This window comes from Rhipicephalus microplus, chromosome 1, assembly GCF_043290135.1.
Source record: "Rhipicephalus microplus isolate Deutch F79 chromosome 1, USDA_Rmic, whole genome shotgun sequence".
Lineage (NCBI taxonomy): Eukaryota > Metazoa > Arthropoda > Arachnida > Ixodida > Ixodidae > Rhipicephalus > Rhipicephalus microplus.
The window spans coordinates 42,068,999-42,096,986 of NC_134700.1; the positions used below are offsets into that span (position 1 = coordinate 42,068,999).

A 27,988-nucleotide genomic window follows, 5' to 3' on the forward strand; every position below is an offset into this window, starting at 1 on the left:
TTGGTAGTTGGCAGCAACCAACTCCCGTTCGGCGGTCACGCTAATGCCTCGGACAATGTCTGCATGGGCGTTATCAACATCGACCCCAGCGATACATCAGTCTCTCTTAAGCAAAAGCAGAGTTAGAAGCATGGCAACAACCTTTGTGTAAGAAAATTGCGTCAAACCGAAGTTGAAGCCGCACCTTCGAAAGCAGGAAGGTGCCCAGTTATGTCTATCGCAGTGATCTGATCATCCCTGAGATATTTTATAAGTCCATACCCGCCTATCACCGATGTGGCATGGTGGGGCATTGGGATAACATATACTCGAGGCCGCAGTCAGCACGCTGTGGCCGCTGTGGCTCTCATGTGGTTACCACTTCCGAGGCTGCTGCTGAACACGAGTGCACACTTAGTTGCCTCATTTGTGGAGGTAGCCAACAAACTGGTGCTGCTGACTGTAGAGACAAGTACCGGAAGCCGATCAAGTCGAGGATGTCACTGAGCAACACGAACAGGAGGTCAGCTCTTAAGGAAGTTCCGTTCTCCACGAAGAAGCCTTCTTCTGTGCCGGGAAAGCCTGGTCAAATCAAGACAACCGACAAAGCTGAGACGAGGACAAAGAATGCAAGCTTCAACTTTGGACACTTCCCATCCCTGGCAAACGGCCAAACAAAGGTGAGCGGTTGGTTTGAGGCATGGCCGGACTAGAAACCGCGTTTTGCCTTAAGGCCTTCGCAATGGAGTTCGTAGCAATGGTGCGGTTTCTCCGCCGTTAGAGCCACTGCGCGCCCTGCCGCGGTGATGTAGTGGCTAAGGTATTCGGCTGCTGACCCGCAGGTCGTGGGATTGAATCCCGGCTGCGGCGGCTGCAGTTTCGATGGGGGCGGAACTGTTGTAGGCCCATGTGCTCAGATTTGGGTGCACGTGAAAGAACCCCAGATGGTCGAAATTTCCGGAGCCCTCCACTACGGCATCTCTCAGAATTATGTGGTGGTTTTGGGACGTTAAACCCCACCTATCAATTATTATAGCCAGTGCGCAACGCAAGGGGCGCAGTGACCCTGCCACAGGTAAAGGCATTTCCGCCTATTGCTTCACGTCTGAATATCTGTTTTTTTTTCTCTGCGGTGCGTCTGCTTTTGCATATCCTGCAGTCCCGAATGCAACGGGAATCAATGGCAGGGTCGCAGCGATAACACGGTGCTGCAGTGAGATTTGGAAACAGGCGCACTGCAAATGCCGTAATACGGAACGCTCGCGTGCCTTTCCAGTCCGGCCATGGTTGGGGCTGCCTCCATGCCTCTCTCTTCCTTCCTTAGGGAAGTCGCCCTATAGTGGCAACATGCTGAACTCAGCCGCCACATTGAAATTTTAGAAAAGAAAACTCAATCTAGAGGTAAAATTGACCAGGCTTACAGAGCTTCAGGTCCAAGCACCTTTCGAAACCTGTGTAGGAAACATAGCCGGTCGACCTGGATGATATGGCCTCGGTCGCGTCATGGCTGAATAGCAACTCGCAGCCCACGGGCAGCACATCAGTCGCGCTTATGCCTGTTGTGGAGCACCGTTTAGAGCATTTGGAACGCAAAGTTGCGGACTTGCCATGCAAAATTTTCGAAGGCGTCAGGGCTTCCTTCAGGGAACTCTGGCAATGCGTGCTCTCGCAGATTGGGGAGAGCATAATTCCCGCAGTTACCGGCTCTGCGCTGTCTATAGTGCAGGCCATAATCAACGTTCAATTTAGGAAAAGCCGTTCTCGCTCACGTTTGCCATGACCAGATACGCGTTGGCGAACGGTGATCCCTCGTCAAGAGACACGCTCACCGGAACGCATTCTGGCTGCTTCCCGCCCGGTGTTGCTCGCACCACTGTCTGAAGTGCCATCAACATCGGGGACTGAGTAGGCGCCTCATAGGTAAAAATATATAAAATTCACTATGGCTCCCCAACGCCAACAGATATCCAATATTAAAATGTTCAAAGAAAAATTCCAGATTGACCTTCGGAGCTGTAGGGGTTTTCGAAACTGAAAAAAAAGGTCCTACCTCCACCTCTAGTTGTAGTCACTTGCTATGTTGCCAGAAATCCTGGTTCTTCAGGAGCTGGGATTGTAAGCTAAATCACTTTGTATGGGTCGTTCCAGGGGGGTCCTACAACGTGTATTTTGGTGAACGGGGCCTACATCACAGTCGCTGTAGACCTCCAATTTATTAACGCACAAGACTACAGCATGGTCAAGGTCCTGCCACTTAAACGCCCAGATCCCTCAATACAAATACTCAACATTTACTGCCGTCCGCATAAGCCACGTGTAAATTTTATTGAAATTTTTGTTAGAAGCTCTAGTAATTCTTAGGGACTTCAATGCTCCTAAATTTCATTGGGGTTACCACTTTGAAACGGCGAGAAATCGCAAGTTGGCCGGGCTAATCTCACCACTTCGTCTTACGCTCCTCACAAATCCGGCATTTTTCACGCGCGCGGGCGATTCGGTATGCCGTGACACGTGTCCTGACCTGTCTCTCATATAGAACGTGAAAGATCCCGTCTGGGAAAACGTAGGGAAACACTTTGTTGCGATCACTGCCTTCTCCGGATTACTCTTCTGGTGAAGGTGACTCGCAAGAAGTGGGGCCAAGCCAAATATACTGATTGGAACAACTTCAGAAAGCAAGACATTACTCCCGTGCTCTTTTCTGCAGGCTGTGCGGAGTGGGCAAAACATTTTAATGCAATTCAGCAACATGTTAAAACACTTCAGACCACTGAAGAGATCTCCACAACAGAGAACCACTTCCTCCACCTGTGGGACGCACGCAGGAGTTTTACCAAACGATGGAAGAAACAAAAGCTTAAGCGCAAGCTTAGAGCTCCCACAACTCACCTCACTGAACAAACCGCACAGTATTCCGCACAGCTTACTCACCCCAATAGGATCGAGAATTGTAATGACGCAGCGTGTCAGATGAGCTCGAAGGGGACGTGGCGCCTCTTTTGCTGCCTCATAGACCCTATTTAGACGAGAGGAGAGACGCAGTGACAACTCCGGCGCGCTTTGGAAGGGTACCAAGACACGACGGCTCAGCTCGTGGACACCCTGTGTGTCAGATATCTGAGTCGCATAGAGAATTTCAGTGCACACGAGTACAAATACCCGGGCAAGCCTAATTCAGACATGTATGCCCCTTTTAGGGTACATGACTTAAGAGTAGCTTTAGCTAAGATGCGCAGAGAAACGTTTCCGGGTAGAGATCGCATAACAGTCAACCCGTTGGCGAAGCTTTCGGACTCGTCCTGGCTTCACTTGCTGGAATGCATAGGTCAGACTAGGGATGCACATCCACTTCCGATTGACTGGAAGACCTCTTCAGTCACCTTCATTCCTAAGCCAGGCAAGAATGAGAATACCGACAACATGAGGCCTATCTCGCTTACCTCATGTGTAGGTGAACCTATGGAAAGAATGATTCAGGATCGCATCTCTTCATACATGGAAGCTAAGGGTTTTTTGCAGACACTATGTTTGGGTTTCGCCCCCATATGTCTGCTCAGGATGTCCTTCAGTTGCACCATGACATATTACAACCCACTGTCATGCACCACAGCGACAAGTCTATCCATGCTCTCGATATTAAAGGCGCCTTTGATAACGTACGTTATGACAGCATTTTGGCAAGCCTTAGCTCTTCACATTGCGGTCACAAGGGATATGCCTACGTAAGAGACTTCCTCCCAAAGCGTCAGGCCTTCCTTAAAATTGAGGATAATGAATACGGCTCACACACTATGGGCACTAGACGTACTCCCCAAATAGTGGTCTCGTCGCTGCTCCTTCTACATTACTATGATGCAACTTCCGCATCAATCGGCCCAGGTGGAAGGAATTTACCACGCTATCTATGCGGATGATATAACAATTTGGACAACTGAAGGGAGCCTTGGAGCAATAGAGGATTGCCTCCAGCGAGCCACCTCTATTGTCGATAGCTATGATGTCAGCTGTGGCCCCGCAGGGGCGCCTGCGAGAGTAGGCGTTTGGTGTGTAGCAACACCACGGACCCGAGCTAACGGGGGAGTTTCGTCTCTCTCCCACGCCTAGCCGTGCGTGGCTTTGCTGTGTCCGGGGAAAAGGGGATCCTGGGGGTTGAGCTGACGCTGGGTGATTGGACCTTTAAGGCCCACCGGCAGAGGCAACACACCCCTTTGTCCCTGACTTCATGTAGACGGCACCACCGGATTGACCCGCCTGGGAGGAATCGGCAGCCGCCTTTTCCTGTCTCCCCCTCACATCTTCGTCTTTTCTCTTACATTAAATCTTTCCTGTCCTCTACTTTCTTCGATTGACTTCCGTGTTTTCTGGCGGCAAGGGTTGACCCCGTGTGGCTATCCTACCTTGGATACACCATATTCGGCTATAGTGGTGGTGTACAGCTGGCGTCTGCAGGTCCTGTGCTTACAGACCCTGCAGCGTCCCCTTGTAGGACTCCATGGTGGCTGGCTGGCGCCGCTGCCGAAATAAACCTTTTCTTATGGCTAGCTCCTTCCCCCCCCTCCCTGATCACCCTCAGAAAAGAGGGCGCACCGATGAAGTATTCCAGTTTTTTGGCCACCAGAGAGTATCCTTTCCCAGATTCCACGTTATCCACGCTGACACACTCGGCAAACCAGTGCGAACAATCTCACCTTTTCTTCTTTCAAAGTCTTTGACAGAAAGTTTCGGCCCAGGATATAAAGCTTCGAGAATGGCAAATGGTGACCTCCTGTTGGAGCTCCGCGACAAGAAACAATATAAAAAATTGCCTAACCAAATGACAATTGGAGATACCAAATTAATAGTAACCCCACACCGAACCATGAACACCACCCGTGGCGTTGTCTCAGATGAAGACCTGTTAGGGCTGACGGAGGCTGAACTCCTGGAGGGTTTCAGCGAACAGAATGTCATTAACGTAAAACGAATTAGGATGAGCAAATTAGGATGGCAAAGAAGTCCAGACTAAACACCTGATACTTACCTTCAATTCAAGTGTACTGCCCGACTCCGTTGAGGCTGGGTATATTAAGCTTCGAGTGAGGCCATATATACAAAACCCTCTCCGATGTTTCGAATGCGCCCCGCCGTGGTGGTCTAGTGGCTAAGGTACTCGGCTGTTGACCCGCAGGTCACGGGTTTGAATCCCGGCTTCGGCGGCTGCATTTACGATGGAGGCGGAAATGTTGTAGGCCCGTGTGCTCAGATTTGGGTGCACGTTAAAGAACCCCAGGTGGTCAAAATTTCCGGAGCCCTCCACTACGGCGTCTCTCATACTCATATGGTGGTTTTAGGACGTTAAACCCCACAAATGAATCAATCGATGTTTCAAATGCCAGCGGTTCAGCCACAGTTCACAGAACTGCCGAGGCCGCCTAACTAGCACAAAATGCAGTGCTGAAGAGCACACATCAGATGCCTGTGAAAACTCTCTTCACTGTGCAAACTGTAATGGGGAGCATGCCACATACTCGTGGTCATGCCCGTGCTGGAAAAAGGAAAAGGAAATTGTCACAGTTAAAGTAAAACAAAGCATTTCATTTAAGGAAACACGAAGGCAGGTGTCCTGCCTACCAGAAACTAGCTTTGCCGAAGTGGCGCGTCAGGGGGCAGCGCCACGACGGCCTCCGGCGGCTGTCTAGCACACGCGTAGTGAGGCGGCAGTGACGCCATCCGCCCCCTCGGCGGTTGCAGCCAGTGCTGTTCCGCCATCGAAGAAGGACCCACCAACCTCCGGGCTGGGGGCCGCGAAGGCCTTGTCTTTAGAGGCGAGGCTCTCAAAACAACTACAGCGCTCTTGCGAGCGCTTGTCCAGTGCCTCGCTAGAGGCAATGGACACAACTCCGAGCGTGAGGGCGCAGCAAGCGCCTAAGGATCGGCGCGACTCCGTCGACCGATCCAAAAAAAAAATCTCGTGTCACGGCCCAAGGGGTCCGTGAGCTAATTTTCTATCCTTGAGCACACAGCACAAAACACATCAAAAATGGACAGGCAGATTTTACAGTGGAATGTGAGTGGACTTCTCCATAACCTCGACGATATTAGAGAACTCCTTAATAAACATACACCAGAGGTGCTGTGTGTTCAGGAAAAACATCTTAAGTCCACACAAACAAACTTTCTAAAGCAATATGCCATATTCCGCATCGACCGTGACGACGCTGCCGCCTCGTCGGGCGCTGTCGCTATAATAGTTGATAAAGGTGTTGCCTGTAAGCAATTAAACCTCCGATCTTTTCTTGAGGCAGTTGCGGTCTGAGCAGTGCTCTTCGGGAAGCTACTAACAATTACTTCTATTTACATTTCTCCGTACTATCAACTTTCGAAGACAGAAATTCTAAGCTTCATTGATGAACTTCCTCCGCCATATATAGTCGTTGGTGATCTAAATGCACATATTTCTCTATGGGGCGACTCCCGTTTGGATGCACGAGGACGCCTTATAGAACACTTTTTGTTTTCGTCAGGTGCATGTTTACTTAACAAAAAGGAATCAACATATTATAGAACTACGCACAACACATACTCTTCTATAGACCTGAGTATTGTCTCGAGTACACTAATTCCTTATCTGGAGTGGTCTCTTCTAAAGAACCCCTTTGGGAGTGGCCACTTCCCGATAATGTTGAAGCTAACTAAAGAAGATACATGCTCGCCTGACTTTCCTCGTTGGAACACCAAGTCAGCCAACTGGGAACTATTCCGAGAAAACACATTTCTAGATGGAAAGGACATTGCTGACTTTAATATAGACGATGCTGTGGCATGCCTAACAGATTTTATTATAGACGCTGCAGTGAAATGCATTAAGCAAACTAACGGAATGACTAATAAGCGTTGCATCCCATGATGGAATGACGATTGTCGGAAAGCACGAAATAGTCAAAATAAAGCTTGGAGATTACTCCGAAATCACCCAACGGCTGAAAACCTCGTCAATTTCAAAGAGGTGAAGTCACGAGCTATAAGAACGCGTCGCCTTGCAAAGAAAGAAAGTTGGAATAGGTACATCTCTGGTATCAATTCTTACACCGACGAAACAAAGGTTTGGAATAGGGTAAACAAGTAAATAGGTCGAGAGTCGCACCCCCTACCCATGGTAAATAGCCAAGGTGAGAGCCTGGAGGAGCAGGCGGACTGCCTAGGCGAACACTTTGAATACGTCTCAAGTGCATCAAACGATACATAAACGTTCTTAAAAATCAAAGAACGCGAAGAGCGGCAGCCCCTTAAATATAAACCTTCATATAGTGAGACTTACAACTGCCCATTTAAATTAGCTTAACTAAAGGCATCTCTTGCGTGCTGCAACAACTCGGCGCCAGGTGCCGATTGTATAAAGTACGAAATGGTCAAGTACCTTCGCCCCGAAGCACGAAAAACACTCCTCTCTTTATTATCATGTGGGCAGCTGGGTATATTCCATTGTCATGGAAAGAAGCTATAGTCGTCCCAGTACTTAAACAAGGCAAAGATCCGTCCTTGGCCGCCAGCTACAGGCCAATAGCGCTAACAAGCTGTCTATGCAAACTTTATGAGAAAATGATAAACCGGCGCCTAATCCGTTTTTTAGAAAGTAACAGTATACTAGACCCCCTTCAGTGTGGTTTCAGAGAGGGGAGGTCGACAACAGACCACCTTGTTCGCATAGAGACATACATCAGATATGCATTTCTTCATAGGCAGTTTGTACTTTCGGTATTCCTAGACTTAGAAAAGGCGTACGACACCACATGGCGATTCGGGATTCTTCACGATCTTGTCACCATGAGCATCCGTGGTAACATGCTAAACACAATTAAAAGTTATCTGTCTAACCGAACCTTTCGCGTAAAAGTGGGAAATGCTCTCTCTAGAACTTTTACCAGAGAGACTGGTGTTCCGCAAGGGGGCGTGCTTAGTTGCACACTCTTTCTTGTAAAAATGAACTCCCTGCAGTCGGTCATTCCAAGCGCGATGTTTTATTCCGTGTATGCTGATGATGTGCAGACGAGTTTCAAATCATGCAATATGTCTATCTGCGAACGACAAGTGCAGCTTGGAATGAATAAATTCTCTGAAATGGCGGATGAAAATGGTTTTAAAATAAACACGAAGAAAAGTACTTGCATACTTTTCTCCAACAAACGAGGTGTAATGCCACTACCAAATGTTACGATCAAGGGAGACCAACTCTCTGTGAGCAGCGAGCATAAATTCCTGGGAACCACTTTAGATTCTAAGCTGACGTTTATTCCCCATATTAAATATGTCAAAATGAAATGTTTGAAAGCGATGAACGTCCTAAAACACCTGTCACGTACAACATGGGGTAGTGATCGAAAGTGCCTCTTGAAGTTATACAAAAGCCTTGTCGGGTCGCGCCTTGATTATGCCTCTATAGTTTATCATTCCGCAACGCCAAGTGCATTAAAAATCCTAGACCCCGTTCATCATCTGGGTATCCGACTTGCAACCGGTGCTTTCAGGACAAGTCCGATCCAGAGCCTCTATGTAGAGTCGAATCAGTGGTCACTTCACCTGCAGCGATCCTATAGCAGTTTCACATACTTTATAAAGATACACGCAAACATAAAGCATCCATTTTATTCAACTATAAACGATATGACCGCTGCCACCCTCTTCAATAATCGACCCACAGTGAGAAAGCCGTTCTCTTTGCGTGTGAGAAACTTAAGTGAGGAAATGGGTGTTCCGCTGCTAGAACTTTGTCCTACGCCCACAGCGATACTTTTAACGCCGTGGCAGTGGCAGCTTATACACTGTGACACCTCATTTGTCGAGATCACTAAACACGCACCAGAAGCACATATTAAAATGCATTTCCGAGAACTACAGTCCAACTACTCATGCGTAGAGGTTTATACCGACGCTTCTAAGTCGCATGCAGGGGTGGCTTATGCAGCCGTCGGACCATCCTTCTCGGAATCCGGTGCGCTGCACCCTGAAACAAGTATATTTACGGCTGAGTGTTATGCACTATTGTCGGCTGTGAAGCATATACGGAAATCAAACATACAAAAATCAATTATATTTACAGACCCATTAAGCCTCGTAAATGCTATAAGATCATTTTTAAGATTAAGAAATCCGGTAATACTTCAGTTGTATTCCGTCCTATGTACTGCGTACATGTCCAACCAGCATGTTACTGTTTGCTGGGTACGTGGCCATAGAAGTATCGAGGGCAATGTGTTAGCTGACCGAATGGCCACGGCAATTATATTGCGGGCTATTAACCCTACTGCTACTGTCCCTGCAACAGACCTAAAACCCTTCCTACGTAAGAAACTGCGACGCCACTCGCAACGCTTGTGGGACACAGAAATAAATAATAAGCTTCACTTGATTAAGCCGCAGTTAGGTTACTGGCCCTCCGCTACGAGAACAGGGCGAACTGATGTCCTATTCTGTCGCCTCAGAATAGGACACCCTTACGGTACCCATAGCTTTCTGCTGACTGGCGATGAACCTCCTACTTGTAGTAGATGTGGCGAGAGGCTAACTGTCCTCTACGTCCTCTTGGAGTGTCCGGAAGCTGAAAGAAAAAGACAAAAATATTTTCCTTTAGCATAGCTCTATCATCTTCCCTTACATCGGATTATGTTTCTCGGCGAAGAGCCGTATTTTGATGCAAAATCAGTTCTAAGCTTTTTTAAGGATGCAGTATTGAACGTTTTTAGTCCAACACTGAATGTTTTTAGCCCAACAAGTTCATAGCGCATTCTCTGTTCAGAGGATGCCGCTGTGATAGCAGCTTTCAATGAGCCCAGGCCTCCATGCTCTTGTTTTAAGGGCTCTGTCGAGGCACTGGGGCTCCATGCTTAGTTTTTATTTCACATACATATCACTTTTGAACTTTTTTATGCCTCCATAGCGCACAACATTTGTCATTGCCCTAATTTTACTATATGTATATTTTTACGCGCCTACAGCGACTGTTTTTAGGCCCATTTACAGCCACGTCACATCTGTTTTATCACACTGCACATCGCACTGTTCATTATCATCGCTCTGGCGCTCTTTGGCCATATCTGGCCTTTGCGCCAATAAACTCTACTAATCATTTCGGCTGTGGTCTCCAATGCCCTCCTGCGAAACAAGAGCGTTTGCACGTCAGAGCCATCCCCAAAGACGACACCAACTTGCGTAGAGTTTTAATGGGAGCTCCTGTAAGAGAAGCCGAGGAGATCCGGATCCTGGCTCTGTTCATTGATAACAGACTTGGACCGAAATATATTATTACAAAACTGAAACGTATAGACAAACAGGTCGGACGTATGATCCACCGTGTTTCCAACAAACGCGGAGGGTTGAGGGACAGGGATACGCTCCGACTCGTCCGTGTGTTTGTACTTAGCCGGTTCTCTACTTCTTACCTTACCTTCGTACTACGAAGCAACACGACCATCGCATCGAAGCCATCAATAAGAAGGCTACAAAGCGAGCTTTGGACCTACCGGTAACCACCTCCAATGTTAGGTTGTCGGCTCTGAGGGTGCTCAACTCTTATCAGGAATTGAAGGAGGCGCATTTCGTCAACCAATATACAAAACTTTTGCAGACGGTGTCTGGGTGCCGCCTGTTAGACCGCCTGCACATAAAACACGACTGCATTCTACAGGAGACATGCAGACTTCCTGACCTGTGGCACCATAAGCTCTGGGTTCTTCTCCTTCCACGAAACATGCACCCGCAGAAACACGAAGGCAGACGAGGGGTGCTTGCTCTGACCCTTGAACACCAATATGGACCTAAGCCGGGTGTATACTTCGTAGATGTGGCAGGGCCGTCGCCCACTAAATTCTACACGGCCGCTGTAGTTCACCAAGACCAACGCGTTAACGGGCTCTCCTATCGGGCTTCCAATTCCACGCGAGCTGGGGAGGCAGCAATAGCGCTTGCACACGCATTCTAGAGTAATAATTACGGGCTCATGCAGAGCCTGTGAAAATTATCTGGCGGGTGAGGTATCACCTTTAGCCTACGATATCTTAAAGCAAGCCGTTAGGGATGCAGACTCCTCACGCAAGCGCATTGTTTAAACTCCGAGCCCCCAGGGCCTTAGAGACAAGGAGGCGGCGGACGCGACCGCCCGTGCGCTGAACTACCGGGCACCTCACCCAGGCTTTTCCGGCTCACAGACTAGCCAACCGCTTCCGCGATTTAAAGAAATTCTGATATATTTTTTCGAACGACATCGGCTTTTTCCCGGTGCCTGCTAAGGGCCCGAGTAAGGCCTATGAACGAACCCTAAGGGGCCTCCACACCGACACCTTGTTGTGTCCTGCATTAATAGAGCGATTTGACCCGAAAGTTTATGGGCGGTGCTCTCACTGTGGGGAAGTCTCGGATAATACCCGTTCGAGTTTCGTCCAGAAGAGTACTCTTTACAGTATATGCACTTTGACTCTTCCTACCACTTTTGGAGACCTGAGCCCTGTGATAGTGTCTTCTGTTTCCTGCGCGTCTCTGGAACAGTTGTCATCCCGACTACCATGACAGAGGAGTTTCCACTATTCTGGGCTACGCCATTCGAACGCTCGTCACGTTTCCCGGCTCCTACATCGTCACACAGATGCTCGGTGAGCGTCATGTGCACTCGCGTGCTGTCGAACCTAATCTTCAGTGCCAAAGCGGTGCGGTTGCGTCGTGAACAGGCGCAGAGACTGTGCAAAGTCATCAGCGAGAACCCGACAACACTCCACCTACTAGTGCCTGCTGCCGACTACGAGACAATTGCAAGGAGGCTGACGTCCTTGGCGGCCTCCTGCCCTACCACTAGCACCACAGCATCGTTGTTCAAAGTCGTGGTGCTTCATACAGTGCAACCATAAGATGCCGACTCGATTGGTAGGCACAGGCAAGCCTAATCTTCCTCGCTCGTGGCGGAATGTGTGGAATCTCGCGCTGTGACGAGCTTGCCTTGCGCGCACGTACTCGATCTGCAAAACGTACCACTGCCATTAGACGAGGAACCTGATCTTGCTAACATCGACACTACGTCAACGCGAAAGAGCTCGTGTACTAGCGAGCCAGGCAGCGACGATGAGGGTGCCTCTAGGAAGATGCACGCCGTAGCGACTGAACGTGCCACGGCTACGTCGCTTACCACACCGTCAAATGATTCGATTGCCCGTGAAGACTCCGTCATTCACAAAACTGACGGAACCAATGTGCCTAGTTTCAGACCACCCTCTACAATTCAAAGAGGTGTAGTGAAGAGGAACGCCCACTACCGCAACGATATCGACACGTTGGTGCGAGGCGAGAGCTCGGACTGCCTGGTTGCCGTTGCGACGACATCCGTATACCCGGCCTGCTGTTGCTGCTTCTGTCCCGACTCTGCTACCAATTTTCGCCTTGCAGTTACATTATATTTTGGTGGAGGATGCTGCGGTTTTCTCCTACCCTGGAATTGCTTAGCCGAAAGCTGCCGTCCGTCATGCCCGATAACGCTGTCTTCACCACCCCCTTTCCGGGCTTTGCCACCCAGGGGCTGTCCCGGTGCCCAGCTCCTGCGAGAACCCGACATCTTCAGCGGCACAGACGAGAAAGACGTTAAGGATTGGCTAGAATCCTATAAACGAGCCAGCGCTACTAACAGCTGGGATGATGCCACCAAACTCGGTACCATGATGTTTTATTTATTGGATGTCGCCAAGCTGTGGTACAGAAACCACGACTCGGACATTCCTACTTGGACGACCTTCAAGATCTGCATCGCAGCTGTTTTCAGATGCCGTGCGGTGCGCAAACTTCGCGCCGCTTACAAAGGCGGCCCTAACTGGTGAGACATTCACCAGCTACGTCGATTACATCCTCGAGCTCTGCCGGCGTGTTGACCCGACGATGGTGGAAACGACAAGGTACGACTCATAATGAAAGCCATTTCCGACGACGCCTTTCAAATGCTCCTCTCGAAAACCCTGCCACTGTCTCGGAGCTCGTCGAGCTGTGTCAGTGTATCGACAAGCTACGACAACAGCGTCTTCTCACGCGGTGCCATAACGTTGCGGATGACAGCCTTCCAAACCTGACAACCGCCTGTGACCTTCAGTCGCTGCTATCGCTAATCAAGGAGATTGTTCGCACTGATGTCACTCGTCAGCTGTCGCTGCTATCAACAGCCAGACAACCACCATCACATCCTCCAGTAAACATTCGTGAGGTCACCCAGGAGCAAGTTGGCGCGGCTTTGCCATCTGCCCGCTACACTTCGCCGTTGCCGACCACTGTTGTTTGTGCCGAGGTAAATACACCTGTAAGTTATGCTGAGGTTGCCGCAAGGCCACCTGTTAAGAGTTTTAGGGCATTATCATCAACCGTGTTCACTCCTCAGTTCGCTCAGCCAAGGTCACCCCAGAGTAGTGGACAATGGCGTACTCCCGACAATCGGCCGATACGCTTTGCCTGTGGCCATCCTTGCTTCATAGCGCAATAATGCCGTCGGCTTGTTCGTGCCTAACACCAGAACTACCACCAGAGCTTCGTACCTACCCTTTATGTGCCACCGCACCCTCCGTTCGCAGGCCCTCAGCACCACGACCAGATGTGATCCTACGCCGACCACCGCCCTCCCATTATCCGTCGCTCGCTATCGCCTCGACGCCGCTCGCTATCGTCGATGTGTCGTCGTCCTTCACCACTGGAGCGGGAAAAATAAATGCCGTAGTTCCAGAGGCAGGTACGGCGTCACCCGCGAAAAGACCCAGACCTCTCTCTTCATCGACGAATGTTCTGGACGTTAATGTGGACGGCGTCGCTGCACTCGCTCTTGTCGACACACGTGCCGCAGTTTCAGTGATGAATGTCACACTCGGCCACTTGCTCAAAAAAATTGTGACACCACTACAAAGTATATCGCTTCCTGCAACAAGCGCCGAGCACATCACGCTGGCCGCTGCCTGAACTGCTCGCTTTACGTTTTACGGCTTCATCTATGTCGTCACATTGCTAGTGTTGGATTCCTGCTTCCACGACTTCATTTTGGGTTGGGACTTTCCGCTAATAGGCCGTCATCTATTGCTCTCGCGCCAATTTGTGCTTAGCAACGCTCTTTTATATGACCCTCTTGACACCGGGGACAAACTGTTTGTTGCTGAAGACGTTACCATACAGCCGCACTCTTTTACCTTTGCCATGGTGTCTTGCTACGCGCTCGCCAAGTACGGTGCCCTTTTCATGCCATCTACCGTTTTCGTTCGTCGCAATTGTTTGACGCTACCTCATGCTCTTTTGGAAGTTCACGACGGCGTCAGCAGACTGCTTATCTCGAACCTCTTGTCATAACCTGTAACAGTACTTCGGGGTGAGTTCGTCGGGTGGGTTTACAGTCTCGACCCTTCTGCAACGGTCGACATGCCGAGTGGTCCTTCCGCCAAACACGAAGTCGCCGGATTGAGCTGTGCTTCTTCGCCGCAGACTACAAGGCCTGACGTACTGAGTAGCTTTATCGCCGACACGTTCACCGTTTCGCAACGTGTTCAGCTTCTACGACTGCTGCATAAGTTCTGTTCTTTCTTTGACTGCTAGCTTACTGACCGCTAGCATACTGCTACCATAGGTTAACGGTGACCAAGCAGCTGACATGCTCAAGCGTGGTGTTATCCAGCCTTCGAATAGCCCCTGGGCACCTCCAGTCGTTCTCGTTAAGAAGGATGGGTCGATGCGCTTCTGTGTTGACTACCGTCTTCTTAAGAAAATAGCTCGAAAGGACGTTAACCCCTTGCCGAAAATCGACAATGCCCTTGACTGCCTTCAAGATGCGGAGTTCTTCTCTTCCATTGTCTTATGGAGCGGCTACTGGCAATTTCCTATGGCGCCTGGAGATCAGCCTAAAACGGCCTTTGTCCCGCCTGATGGCCTTTACAAATCCCATGTCATGCCTTTCAGTCTTTGCAACGCGCTCGCTCCATTAGAGCGGATGATAGACAAACTTGCGTGGCCTGAATTGAAAAGCATGCCTGTGCTACTTAGATGACGTGGTTATATTTTAGCCAAATTTTCCCACATATCTCCGTAGGCTAGATGAAATACTGCAATGTTTAACTGACGCCGGCCTTCAGCTCAACCGGAAAAAATGCCGCTTCGGCGCAAGTCAGCTGGCCATCCTCGGCCATGTTGTCTCTAAAGACGGTATTCTTTCTGACACCACCAAGCTTCGGGCAATTGTAGAGTTCCCTAAACCTGCATCTCTGAAGAATCTGCGCAGCTTTCTTGGCCTCTGCTCGTATTTTTGCCGCTCTATTCATAGCTTTGCGAATATCGCCACCCCCTCGACTGAACTACGGAATGACTCGAAAAGTTAAGCTTGGTCAACCGCCTGTGATGAGGCCTTCAACAAGTGGCGTCGCCTGTTAACCTCACCGCCAATTTTGCATGACTTCGACCCGAATGCTCCGATCGAGGTCCACAGCGATGCCAGCTGTGTTGGAATCGGCGCCATGCTCGCGCAGCGCTAATCGATATTTCAGGAGTACGTAGTTTCTTCAAAACATCAATCTTCAAAACGCACGCTTGGCTTTCCTCCCGGTTTTATTGGTGAGGCATGTACACCTTTTTGCGCAAGTACATTCAGTCATGCCCGCAGTGCCAACAACAAAAAGCTGTGCCTCATCACACCTCTGGTCCGATCCAGCCAATCTCTTGCCCAGCCAGGCCTTTCGACAGCATAGGAATCGGTCTGTACGGGCCTATTTCAATGACTGCTTCCGGTAACCATTGCATTGTTGTCACTGTCGACTACTTGGCGCGATACGCAAAAACAGCCGCTTTGCCTGCTGCCACAGCACGCGACGTATCATCTTTTTTTCCTGCGGAGTTTCAATCTCTGCCACGGCGCACCGCGTGAACATCTCAGCGACAGAGGACGTGTATTCCTCTCCGAAGTCGCCAACGCACTCCTTGCCGAATGCCGTTTATTTCACCGGACTAACACCGCCTACCATCCCCTAACGAATGGCATAATGGAAAAATTCAACCACACCCTTGGCGACATGATATCTAAGTACTTGCCTCAGACCTCTTCGATTGGTACCTCCTTCTGTCTTTTGTGACATACGCATACAGTATTGCAATACGGGCGACTACGGGTTTTTCGCCATTTTGCTGTTATATGGCCGAGACCCTTCCGCCACACAAATACCATTCTGCCCTACCACCCCAATTCCTCCGAGTCTACGCCCATCTCTGAAGCTGCCCGCCACGCCGAGGAATGCCGTAAGCTCCCCCAGTCGTTCACAACCATCGACCAACGGAGAGAAAAATCTCGGCGTGGCAATAACCACGCGTACCCTAAATTCGTTCTCGACACCCTTGGGTGGCTTTGGGTTCCAACTGTCCCTACAGGCCTTTCTTCTAAACTTGCTTCAAAATACCATGGACCCTACCGCATTGTATCGCAGACTTCACCTGTTAACTACATCGTCCAACGCGTTACGCCGTCCACGAACCAGCGCTTTCGGGGTCGTAAAACTGTTCACGTACAGTAGTTGAAACCATATTACGATTCGCTCGTACTCTGTTCTGCGTGGGTTGCCAGGATAGCTTTTTTTCCGATGGGGGACGATATGTAGTGAAAAGGAATGCCTACTACCGCAGAGATATCAACATGTTTGCGTGAGCTAGGATGGCCTGGTTGCTGCTGCGACGACACCAGTATACCCGAACAGCTCTTGCTGCTTCTGTCCCGACGCTGCTACCGCTTTTTGCCTTACATGCACATTATAGAAGCGTTGACAGCGAGCCTCGACACTTCAGGGAGCCGCTGTCCACACTGGTCCTTGTCCTGCCACTGCACCTTTGGCTATGCCTACCCACGTTGCCCCCGAGCTTGCTAATGTGCTCACAGTGACTCAAACCGCTGTTGCAGGAATACATGGTGCTGAATGCACCATGCTAGCCTCTGCATCATCGTTTCTGGACTCGGACACAGCTCTTTTCCGTCCGGCAAACGCCGGCGCTTCTTTTTACCGCACTTCGCGTCTTGCCATTGCGCAAGCTCTACCTGCGCTGCCCGGAGTCAAGCAGGTGCGATTAAGCACGAAAAAAAAAACATCGTGGCAGCAGACGCAAAAACACCAGAATGGATGGATCGTCTGATAGCATCATCGGAGCTCATAGGATTACCCGTGGCTGCCCGCCTTCCTGCTGACCGTTCATACCGCAGTGGTGTGGTGCAAGGAGTCAACGGCGACTATATCCCCGAAGCCCTCTTGGCAGCCGTGACATCCGAGGTCCCGGTAATTGCAGTCAGGTGACAAGGAACATCACTAGTCTTGTGGTTTGTCTCTCCCGTGCCTCACACCTGGGGCTGTCTTTTCGCATGTTGTTTGACGTGGGGCCATCTAGACCTCATCCGCTTCAGTGTCTCTGGTGCAGACACTATGAATATATCGCCGCTGCTTGCCGAAGCCCAGAGCGGTGACTGCGGTGTCGGGACCCCATGCAAAAGACGCCAACTGTACCAACAAATTAAGATGTTTGCATTGTGGCAGGCCACATTCAGCTGATTCCGCAGGCTGTCAGTTCTGGCAAAGAGAGCGGCGCACGGCCACCATCAAGGCATTGGCTCTAACCTACCTACCTCATCGTGAGGCTCAATCAGTCTTACGGGCAAGCCCTAGCGGTACTGAAGGTTCTCAACTAAACCATATTATGGGGAAGAGCTATGCCACCGCAGTGGGAGCACCATCCAAGGTGGTGATCAGCTCAACCCACCTAGGCCAGTCAGGCACACAACCGTGGAGCCCGCAAGCTAGTCCCAAGCAACCGAACTCTACCAAGCCTCGTACACATGCGAAGGCAGCCTCACAACTCCATGTGGGCCTGCAAAACGCAAACCTGAGGCTCCTGTTAAGAGCGTTTGTGAACTTGCTGCCTCCTTAAAGCCAGCTCTGCTCTTTCTGCTTTCAGGCAGGTGGGGTACACCCTCATAGCAGCCACCATGGCTGACACTCATGTACATGCTTCAGGCAACCGCCGCCACCACTGCCCGTGTGTTTTTCAGGGGAACACTCACTCGTTGCGGCATGCTAACCTCTCGTCACATCTCTTGCAGAGTGAATATGATGACTTGCTTTGCAGGATGTGTACATAGCAGCGACCAACTTGCGACTTCCCAGATACATCGGCTACCAAAGTGTCACGTCGTGTACTCTAGACACGTGCCAGGACGCACCGTGCATGGCGAGTGCACATCCCCAGGGTCGAACACGTTGTGCAGTGTACGTGCGACGAGAACTACCACATGTGCACATAAACGTAGCTGATGTCAGTGGGGGGATGCTCTTGAGTGTTGTGTCATGACGGTGCGGCTCCGTGGTTTGGACATGACAGTGGCCTCCGTGTATGTCTGACCTGAACATCAGTGGGACGTCAATGTGCTGCTACAGCTCACGGCTAGATTCGGAAGTGGCTACCTTATATAGCGGAACATGAATGATCATCATACCAAGTGGGGGAGTGCCACCAGTGCATCTCAAGGAAGGGGTCTGGTGGAAGTTATTCATCACTTGGGCCTTCAAGTTTTGAACACCAGATTCTTCACCTTCGTCTGCAGAACAGCACGACCGTCATGTTCTGCCATCGACGTCACCCTGATCAGTGAAGGGCACCGGTACGATTGGTCAACGGAGCTTGACTCCTGGGGTTCAGACCACTTGTCAATCATCATCTCACCTGTGCGCGGAAAGATACCAAGGAGAAAGATTTGCAGTACAGTCGATTGGCGGGCTTTTAAACTACAGCTACCAGACGTTTCGGAAGATCAGGATTTCCTGAATCTGGCAGCAGCGGCAGCACAGGTGGCAACCGTACAAACCAAGGTGCCAGAGCATCATCTAGTGCCAGACCTTCACCACTTGAACTTATGGGCTGCGAGGCGAAGGGCTAAGAGTAGGTATCTAAAGGCCCATGACCCCACACACCGTACGTTCTTCAACCGTGAGGACGTGGTATGTCGGCGACATGCCAACCGTCAAAGGCAGGAAAGCTGGCAGGGCATCTGCCGATCTCTGAGCCAGGCAAGGGCTGATGCAAAAGCACGGCGCCTTCTACAATTCCTCGTCACTGGACCAATGGTGCTGTGACACTTCATTGCGATAGCCATTCACTTGGACATTGGTGAAAAAACTGGCAGAGCTACTGGTCGATCGCTTCACAGAACTCCTACCAGCCAATCCTGCAGCCCTCACCACCAACCTGCTCCCAAGTCACTACAAGGTCCCCACCCAGACTGGGCGGCGAGCCTGATTGCAGCTCTTTGTCAGGCGTCCATTTGGAAAGACGAACTGAGTTTTACTTTAGTCTGAACCAAGCGATGTAATTCCCCTGGTGCCGACGGCATCACATACCAGATACTGCGCAACCAGGATGTAGCCTCATGACGAGACCTGTTTAGGACTTTTAACAAAATCTGGCAGAGCGGCACCCTACCTGGGGCCTGCTGACCACTGTTGTGGTCCCTTCCGGAAACCTCACCACCCTTGTGCCGCTATCGCGTCCTACAGGCCCGTCTCTCTCACCTCTGCTGCCTGCAAGCTGATGGAAGCCATTGCACTGGTATGCCTAAATAGGATTTCGGGGGCATTAATTTTTTACCAGAGCAGCAGGCAGGCTTCTGACGCAACCGACGCACAACAGAATCGATCGCGGACGTCGCTTCTACCTTAGAGGAGGCCAAGAGCAACGGCGAAGTGACCCTCCTCGTCCTGCTGGATGTCCAAAGTGCTTTTGACAGCCTGCCTCACACAACTATCGAGAGTGCTTTGGGCACACTTGGCATCGTGGGCTACCTACGTACCCTCATCAGTGGCTTTCTGGCAGGACGCACCCTCCGGGTTAGAGTACGACGCGCGCTCAGTGATTTACACCCAGTTACACCAGGCATTCCACAAGGTTCTGTCCTGGGCCCTTTTTGTTCAACCTGTTGCTAGTGGGGCTGCCGACCGCGATGCCCGTTGACAAGCGTTACCCACGCAGTGCTCCTTCTATGCAGACGATCTGGCACGGTGGGTTAAGGGGCCTAGGCGGAACTTCGCGGCCTTAAGGCGTTCTCTGCAACGCTCCTTGTATGCTGCGCCTCTTCTTTTAAGGCAATTGGATGATGTTCCCACGAAGATGGAGGCACTGCTAGTTCACCGCAGCGCCGCGGCACGGAGGGTCATCCGGCGGCTTGTGCTAGATGATGGGCAGATCACTCGGAGCAAGACAGTGACGTACCTGGAGCTAAGGATCGACCACTGCCTTACCGGGATGCCAGCCGTTGAACTCGCCGCCCTCAAGGCCACCAGGGTCGAGACTGCCGTAAGCAAGCTGCTCAGCAGGAGCTAAGGGTGCACCTCGCAGCTGGCCCTAAGGCTCTACGAAGGGGCTGCAACGACAGCGCTAACTTACGCACTGCCCTTGGTGGAGCTGGCACCACACCGCAAGGAGCAGCTGGAGCGGCAACACCGCATGAAGATTCGGCGATTCATGAGACTTCTCCGTCAGTCGCCCATAGTTGCAACACTGGTAGAGGCCGAGATCTGGCCTCTGTCACTCTTGATGCTACGACAGGCGCTGCATTACGTGGATCGCCTTCACAGGGCCCCCGGGGGCACTGCCTTCTTTCTGAGACGGCGGAGCCGACCAGCGTCACGAATGGAAGAAATCTGTGCTCTCTATAAAGAGCTGGTTCCCGATTCTCCCAGTCCTATCAAGCCTCCTTCGCCACATCAGCTGCCTCTGGTCGTACAATTAAGACTCGACAACCTTAGGGAAAGGTAGACACCGGTGCGCGAGCCCCAACAGGCAGCCATGGTGAAACTTTGTGACAGGCTTAGGGGGCAGCTCCTGGTGTTGACGAACGGGTCTGTTCGGAACAGCCTATGTTCAGCTGCAGCTGTCTGCGTCATACTATCGACTGGGACAACCGTCCTGGGCCGACTACCCTTTCACGCCAGCTCCAGCGCAGCTGAATTGGCCAGCCTTCACTTGGCAGCCGACCACCTCGCTGCCATGTTACCCAAGCTACTTGTGGCGATTCTGTGCGACTCCCAATCAGCCCTACAAGCGTTGCTCCAACCAGACCAAGCAGGCATGACTGTGACATTGCTGCTCGCCAAACTGACCGTCATCAAAGATGGCGGTGTTTCGTTTGAGTTTGGTTTGGTTTATTTACCACGTACAGTTGTACAGTAAGTGGCTGGAACAGAGGAAAAAAGCTGTATAAAACAGCTTGACAAAGCCCCATATCCCCATGGCAACTGTGGCAACAAAAACGGCAAAATCGAATTAAACACAGGACAGTTAAACCAACAATGCACACGCTTTGCATCAAAACAAAAAATTTAAACAAACTATACTAACCAGGAAACGCACATGCTATACATCGAAAGAAGTAATCAAACAAAAAATAATACTACACAAAAAATAATAAAGCATGTGTAAAATAAAAATAAAAGAGTGCATACGAACATTTTCATAATTATTTCCTAATTTATTTAGTATATTCGGCAAGCAATAACTCAATGTCTGAAAGCCGTAATTTGTGCGCGGTCCCGGCACATGCCAATATTCAGAGTGTCGGTTTAGGCGCGTTGAAGGATTTCATTGCAAGTTAGCTAAACTACGTATATAGCCGCGACCTTTTATGGTATCACATCTAAAAGAGACTGCTAAAGAATAATCGTAGAGCACATTTGATTTGAATATTTTGTATTTAGCAAATAATTGTGAAGCACGGGCATTAAAAGGAAGGTTAGCAACAGATCGCAGCGTCTTTCTTTGTAAGATAATAAGATTACTCGTGCGCCTGTCCCTCCTCTGACAGTCCTCGCACGTTGGAATAGCTGGAAACAAGGAGGCTGACGCCACCGCTATGGCAGCGCGCCACTGTGACACCCTAGTCACCAATGTGGCAGCCAAATCAGAATACTCGCGGCAACAACTTCGGATGCTCCTACCAACGGCCCACCCTGATACACGGGTGGCAAGCAGCAGACCTCCACCATTCTTCCGCAGACTGGCGCGGACAGTTGCGAGTGGCGGTTGTTGCTTCGACTACGCACCGGCAGCGCCTGGCCTGTGGCACGCATGTATTCCGCGGGTCGCTCTATATCCCTAGCTTTCCGAAGGTGTCGTGATGAGGAAACGCTGCCGCAAATATTTGCTCCTGCCCTGACCTGGCCACGAAGTGTTGCGTACTGGTGAGCCGCTATCTTCTGTTTGGTCAACCGGCCAAAACGATGGAAGACATACTTTTTCCCGTGCGCTTGAAGATGCGAGCCCTCCGAGCTTTTCCAACTACAATGCGTGTGCGGACCTCACTGCATTATAGGTGAACGCTTTCGCTTCGCACTACTGACTGTGCTGACAAGACGTTCTGTGGTCATGTCATTCACTTTTTTTCTTTTCTCCTCGCTTTTTCCTATCATCTTTACTTCCACCTTCCCCCATCCCTAAAGGCGTGGGCTGTGCCCCCGCGACGGGAGGCAGAAAAAGCGTCCTTTGTATCTCGTCCTCTATAATCTCTCTTTCGCTCTCGGAGAACTGTCACAAGGTGTGGGCGCGTCAGATGAATCCTTCCCTTCACCCTAATCCTTCTCCCACTAGAGAGGCATGGTAGGCAACTCTACTCAATTGCTCAGGGCTTGGGGCTCAAACAACTCTAGCCCAAGGGGCCCGGATAGCGGCCTTGTCCAGCGGGGTCCCGGAATAAGGACTCGACCTGTGTAAGGGGCACTTATAGGCCTGCAGACTCTCCATGAATAAATGTTTTTCACACGCATACCAAGATATTCTACGCTAAGCGCCGTGAAAATGGGTCAAATTACAAGATTAAAACTGCTCCAACTTCCTTTCCGAGAACACACCCCCAGTCCACACGAAATCTAGCAAGCGAGTCGTACACAGCAGTGTTGTGACAATGGTTCTCTACGTAGACGACTGTGCTGTGACGTTAACAATAGTAGCACGTGACATGCAAAACTATATTTCACGTTACAAGTGCAGTTTATGTAATTTCTTGCTTGAATAAAGAAACATTTTGATATAAAAATTGAGACGCAATAAAAATGCGGGCGTCTTTTTTATATTTTTTTTCCGTGAATCGCAAGGAGATGCGGTGCTAATAAGCTTGTGTTTCGCATGCCTTCGTGTCGCGGTGGTTAGCGTATCAAGCAGATGCCTGTACTGGAAATAAAATTATTGGTCCTGCATGTTCTAGCACACACTGTGCTCATCTATTCTACCACGTCTAAGTCAGCGTTTCCAAACCATCCAGCAGAAACAGGCAGTAGACCACAATATAACGCTGATCAACAAAGCAATGTCCTTCGCGTGCTCACAGGTTGGGCTTGTTTGCGCACGGAATCTTTTCGTCGGATGCCACACAGGATAGATAGAATATTTGGTTTGGGAAGCCTTCGAGGGATAGCGACAAGAGTTCTGAGCCCGCCTCTTCTCCTCGCTTAAAGGGCAACTTCAACAAAATTTGGACTCCGCAAAAAGTTAAAATATAGGTAGTCTAGCTAAAGGTAGTGCTGCCTGCCAAATGTCGCCTTCAAAATACATGCGCTTACTTTATAAAAAATGATGGCAGATCCAACGTTCAGTGGGAATCATTGTTATGCAAAGCACTAATCAGAAATGTTGATATGTCACTTTAAAATCACCACGATGTTATGAGCCGGAGGTAAATGATGCCGTACATGACTTCCGTGCCATGATAATCCCGTTTGGATGCGTCGTATACCTTCGTCATCTATTGACGTCACGTGATACCAAATTTAGTACTTTTGGAGCTAGTGAAACGGCTGCGAACACGCTATGAGCATGGTATGTTGTCCTGTTTTTACATGACACGCGTTCCGAGATTATCATCTTTGCACCAGTTATATATTTCGTCATACATTGACGTTACGTAAGGCCAAATTTGGTATATGTGGTGCTAGCAAAACGGCCGCGATCGCATAATGAAGGGCCCAATATATTCAAATGTAGCGTTGACGCGAGCGCATGCTGGGCACAACGTCGCTACGTTATCGAAACGCGAAACTCTATAGTAAGACGCCAGGTGCGACCAGCGTCCGTTGGCGCTGCCCGGCAATAACTGGCGCGAAATGCCGCCTTGTATAGTGAGTATACAAAAGGGGTGGGAAGGAGAAGTGAGGGCACGTGTGGAAAGGAGGTGGGGAAAGAATAAAACATAGCATAGAAATGAGAGAAAAAGAGAATGAAAGAAAAATGAAAGAAAGAAAGAATGAAAGAATGAAAGAAGAAAGAGAAAGAAAGAAAAAGAAATGCAGCAGGTCGCGGAATTCGACATGCCGCATTTCGCACCGTTGCGTTGCCCAGACAACTCTGCGTCTCCCTCCTTTCGGAGCGGAGGGACGCCGGACGTGCTGGAACGCGCACGCGTCGAAGCAACGCAGCGCCGCACGCGCCTGCGAGTATAGACTTCAGACTCTGCCCAGGCGGCACAGCAAAAAAAAGTGCCGCCATATCCACGAAGTGAATGATGATGAGTGGGCGAAGCTCTGGAGGAAAACCTGGTAAACCATGAATCTTTCGTACATTTTGCCTACTCGATTTTATTACAATGCTCCCCCTTGCGTACGTCGCCGCACTAAATCGAACGATTGCCTTCCACCAATGACACGTGCCATATGTGACATCTTTCCTATTTTATAACATCTCGCATCTTTGATCATCAACTACAAGTACCGCCGTCTAGTTTATAACATCTTGCATCTTTTCATCATCAGCTACAAGTCCCGCCATCTAGTGAGCACTGAAAGAACTAAACGAGAGGTGGCTACATGGATGGATGGATGCTATGAGCGTCCCCTTTATAACGGGGTGGTGACAAGTATGCCACCAGGCTCGACAAAAAAAAACCTTTTTTCTTTTTTTTTTATGTTGGCCTAATGCCTCTACTTCGATAAATTCTATCTTAATGGAAAAAAGGTAAATTTTCAGCTTAAGTTCTCTGCCATTTACGGCACACTGTCCATATTTTATTTTTCCAATATTTATTTTTGTCCTTTCTCTCTAATTTTCTGCCACCAATACTCTAACCGTCTCTTACTTATTTCAATCGCGGGTGTGTTCAGCTTTCCATTGTTGTCCCTAAAACCCAAGGCTTCCTGTAGGCTCGTGCCCAAACGTACACCTGGGTGGATATCTCCACATTCAATCAGAACATGCTCCGCCGTTTCCTTATCTTTCCCGCAGCATGTGCATTGTTCTTCTTCTTTACTGAATCTTGCTTTATAACTACGCGTTCTAAGGCAACCCGATCTCGCTTCAAACAGTAAAGCGCTTCCCCTTGAATTATCGTAAAATGCCTCCCTCCTTATTTCATTTTTGCCCTTTCGGTAGTTACTCAAAGACGGTTTTTTCTCCATAGCTGCCATCCAGTAAATCCTCTCCGCCTCCCTGACTTTTCCCTTAACGCTCTTTGTTGACATATGGCTCACAATACCAGCCGTATATTTACTAGTGAGTCTTCTAGTTCTTTTTCTCCACTGTGTGTCCACGCTCTTCCTATACAAATAACGGAACACCTTCTCTACCCATCTACTCTCCTTCATATTTCTTAGCCTTTCTTCGAACCTTATTTTGCTCTGCGCTTCCCTCGCCTCAAAACCTGCCCACCCCATATCGCCCTTTACAGCCTCGTTTGTCGTCTTCCCGTGAGCACCCAACGCGAGGCGTCCCACAGTCCTTTGATTTACATCCATTCCCGATTGCACCTCTGCCCTCATGCACACCACTGAGTTCCCAAAAGTAAGCCCTGGAACCATTACACCCTTCCACAGACCTCGAAGCACCTCATACCTATTGTATCCCCACAGCGCTCTGTGCTTCATTATTGCCGCATTCCTCTTTCCTTTTGCTGCCGAGGCTTTTTCCTGTACCTCCATGTATCTATCACTCTCATTTACCCATACTCCAAGGTACTTGTATTCACTTACCCTCGGTATTTCTTGGCCTTGTATGGACACCGTCTGATCACAGGGATCATTGAATACCATCAAACCACACTTCGTTACACTGAATCCTAGTCCAAGAGCTTCACCTTCCCTTCCATACAGGAGACGGTATGGAGGAGACGGTACCGCCATCTAGTGGACACTGCAAGAACTAAACGAGAGGTGGCTACATACAGGCGACGCACAGCCCACGTCTTAAGGAGCTTCGCCCCTAAAACGCCGCCACTAGTGCCCTCGTTGCCGCGCCGGCCATAATTGGATAGCGCACAGAGAGTCGTCCGCGAACGAACGTGCACAGGCTCTCCTCCTCCGTTGGCTTTGAGGCGCGGTTTCCTGAAATTCAAGGACCCGGCAAGCTTTCTCTTGAATCCAAGCCACTTCTTAAACTTAGGAAGCTCATAAAAATGAAATGCGGGCCGAATGCATAAGTTTATTTTTTTCGGCATGGTGAACCTGGCAATCTAAGTGCAAGCGAGCACTGTATGACATCGACTTTGAGGCAAGCACTAAACTAAGTGCATACACGAGCAATCTATGCGATCACGTGCATGAAGCTCGCATTATCCGGCACGAATTGCCCAGGTGATTTTTACTTTGCAGTTGAGTTCTTGCTTGCGGTTACTTGCTGTGTATTGAAGTGTTTCATTACGCATGCTCGAATTCACTGTTGATGGTTGTCTTCTGTGTGTGTGTATATACTGCAAATGGGGATACATGCGTGTCCACTTTCTCAGTGTACAAGGAAAGCAAAACCGATGCATCCGAGTCTCCTGCAGTAGCTCTGTTACTGCAGGAGACCAATGGCAAAAAAAATCTGTTTGTGGTCACGATTACTTGAAGATTTTCCTGCATGACGCACGTGTTTGCATTTCATTGTTAAAGGCGGCACTTAGAGCCTTCAAATCTCTAGTGTGTGTAAAGCTCTGTGGTGGCGATTACTTCATATTATCGGTGGTCGCAGCGTACGTGAGCAATGCTCATCGCGTCCAGGTGTCACCTGTCTACTGTTGTACGTCGCGCGTGCGGTCACAGAGTTTGTTAAGCTTCCTCATTAAAGTTACCACGGTACTCCGTCATGGCTACTAAAAAAATAACAGGAGACCTACATTTTTACACCTAATGAAGCGAACGGCTGTGGAGAACGTGAGTAGTTCGCTCACCACACACGTTCGCAACGGCCCGTATCCGGCGCTTTCGCCGTTGTGCTTCGCGAAAGCAGCAGAAATCAGTAAAACGAAAGTCCTTTACGTCCGTAGAAATTCATAAAGCAGCAGTAGCGTCCACTGGGGCCTTTTTCTTTGAGCGCGAAATCGTTGCGTCCGCTCTTGTTTTCGCCGTAGTGGCATGAACCAGCAAACACTTCACGGCGATTTGGTGACGCGTCCGACTAACGGAGAGAAATTCGTAGACCTTTTTTCTAAATGTTCAATGCGGAAATACACCTAATACTTAGCTCAGTTCTTGTTTTGAAGGCTGTAGGTACATCCTGTTGCAAAGCAAACTGTGTAAGCAAGTGGGGCTTTGCACTACCCCAAAGTGCGTTGACGGGTGGTGCTGCGTGTCCGCAAAACTCCAGGGTCTGACGTCTATATGGCAGAACCGGCGCCTCGCGTGGCAACGCCGGCGTGAAGCGACAATTTTGAACAAGGCAGTAGTGAGATTGGGGCATAAAGCGGTAGAGGGGCTATGCTTGGAAGAGAAGACTACGGAGTGGATAAAGAGCGGCCCCAGCCCACTAGTGTGTCAGCCATCACAAGCAAACATCTTAAATATCCGCTAATATACGTTTCCTTGTAAGATTATTGGTGGAGGTGCGCGGTAGGTTTACCTGGCTCTCCCGGCGAGCCAACACAGAACTTCGGAATGGTCGCCACCTTCATTTTTCTGCAATGACTCGACAGCCCTACCCTCAAGAGCAACAGCAGCCACACCAACAGCAGCAGCAGCTGCCTCCTCCGATCCTTCTGCCTCCACGAGACCCTGGAACCTTCTAG

At 49.8% G+C, this 27,988-nt stretch overlaps 1 pseudogene; it reads left to right on the forward strand.

Annotated features, from left to right (window-relative positions):
* The first annotated feature begins 476 nt into the window (after window positions 1–476).
* LOC119178412 (uncharacterized) lies at window positions 477–27,988 on the forward strand (annotated as a pseudogene).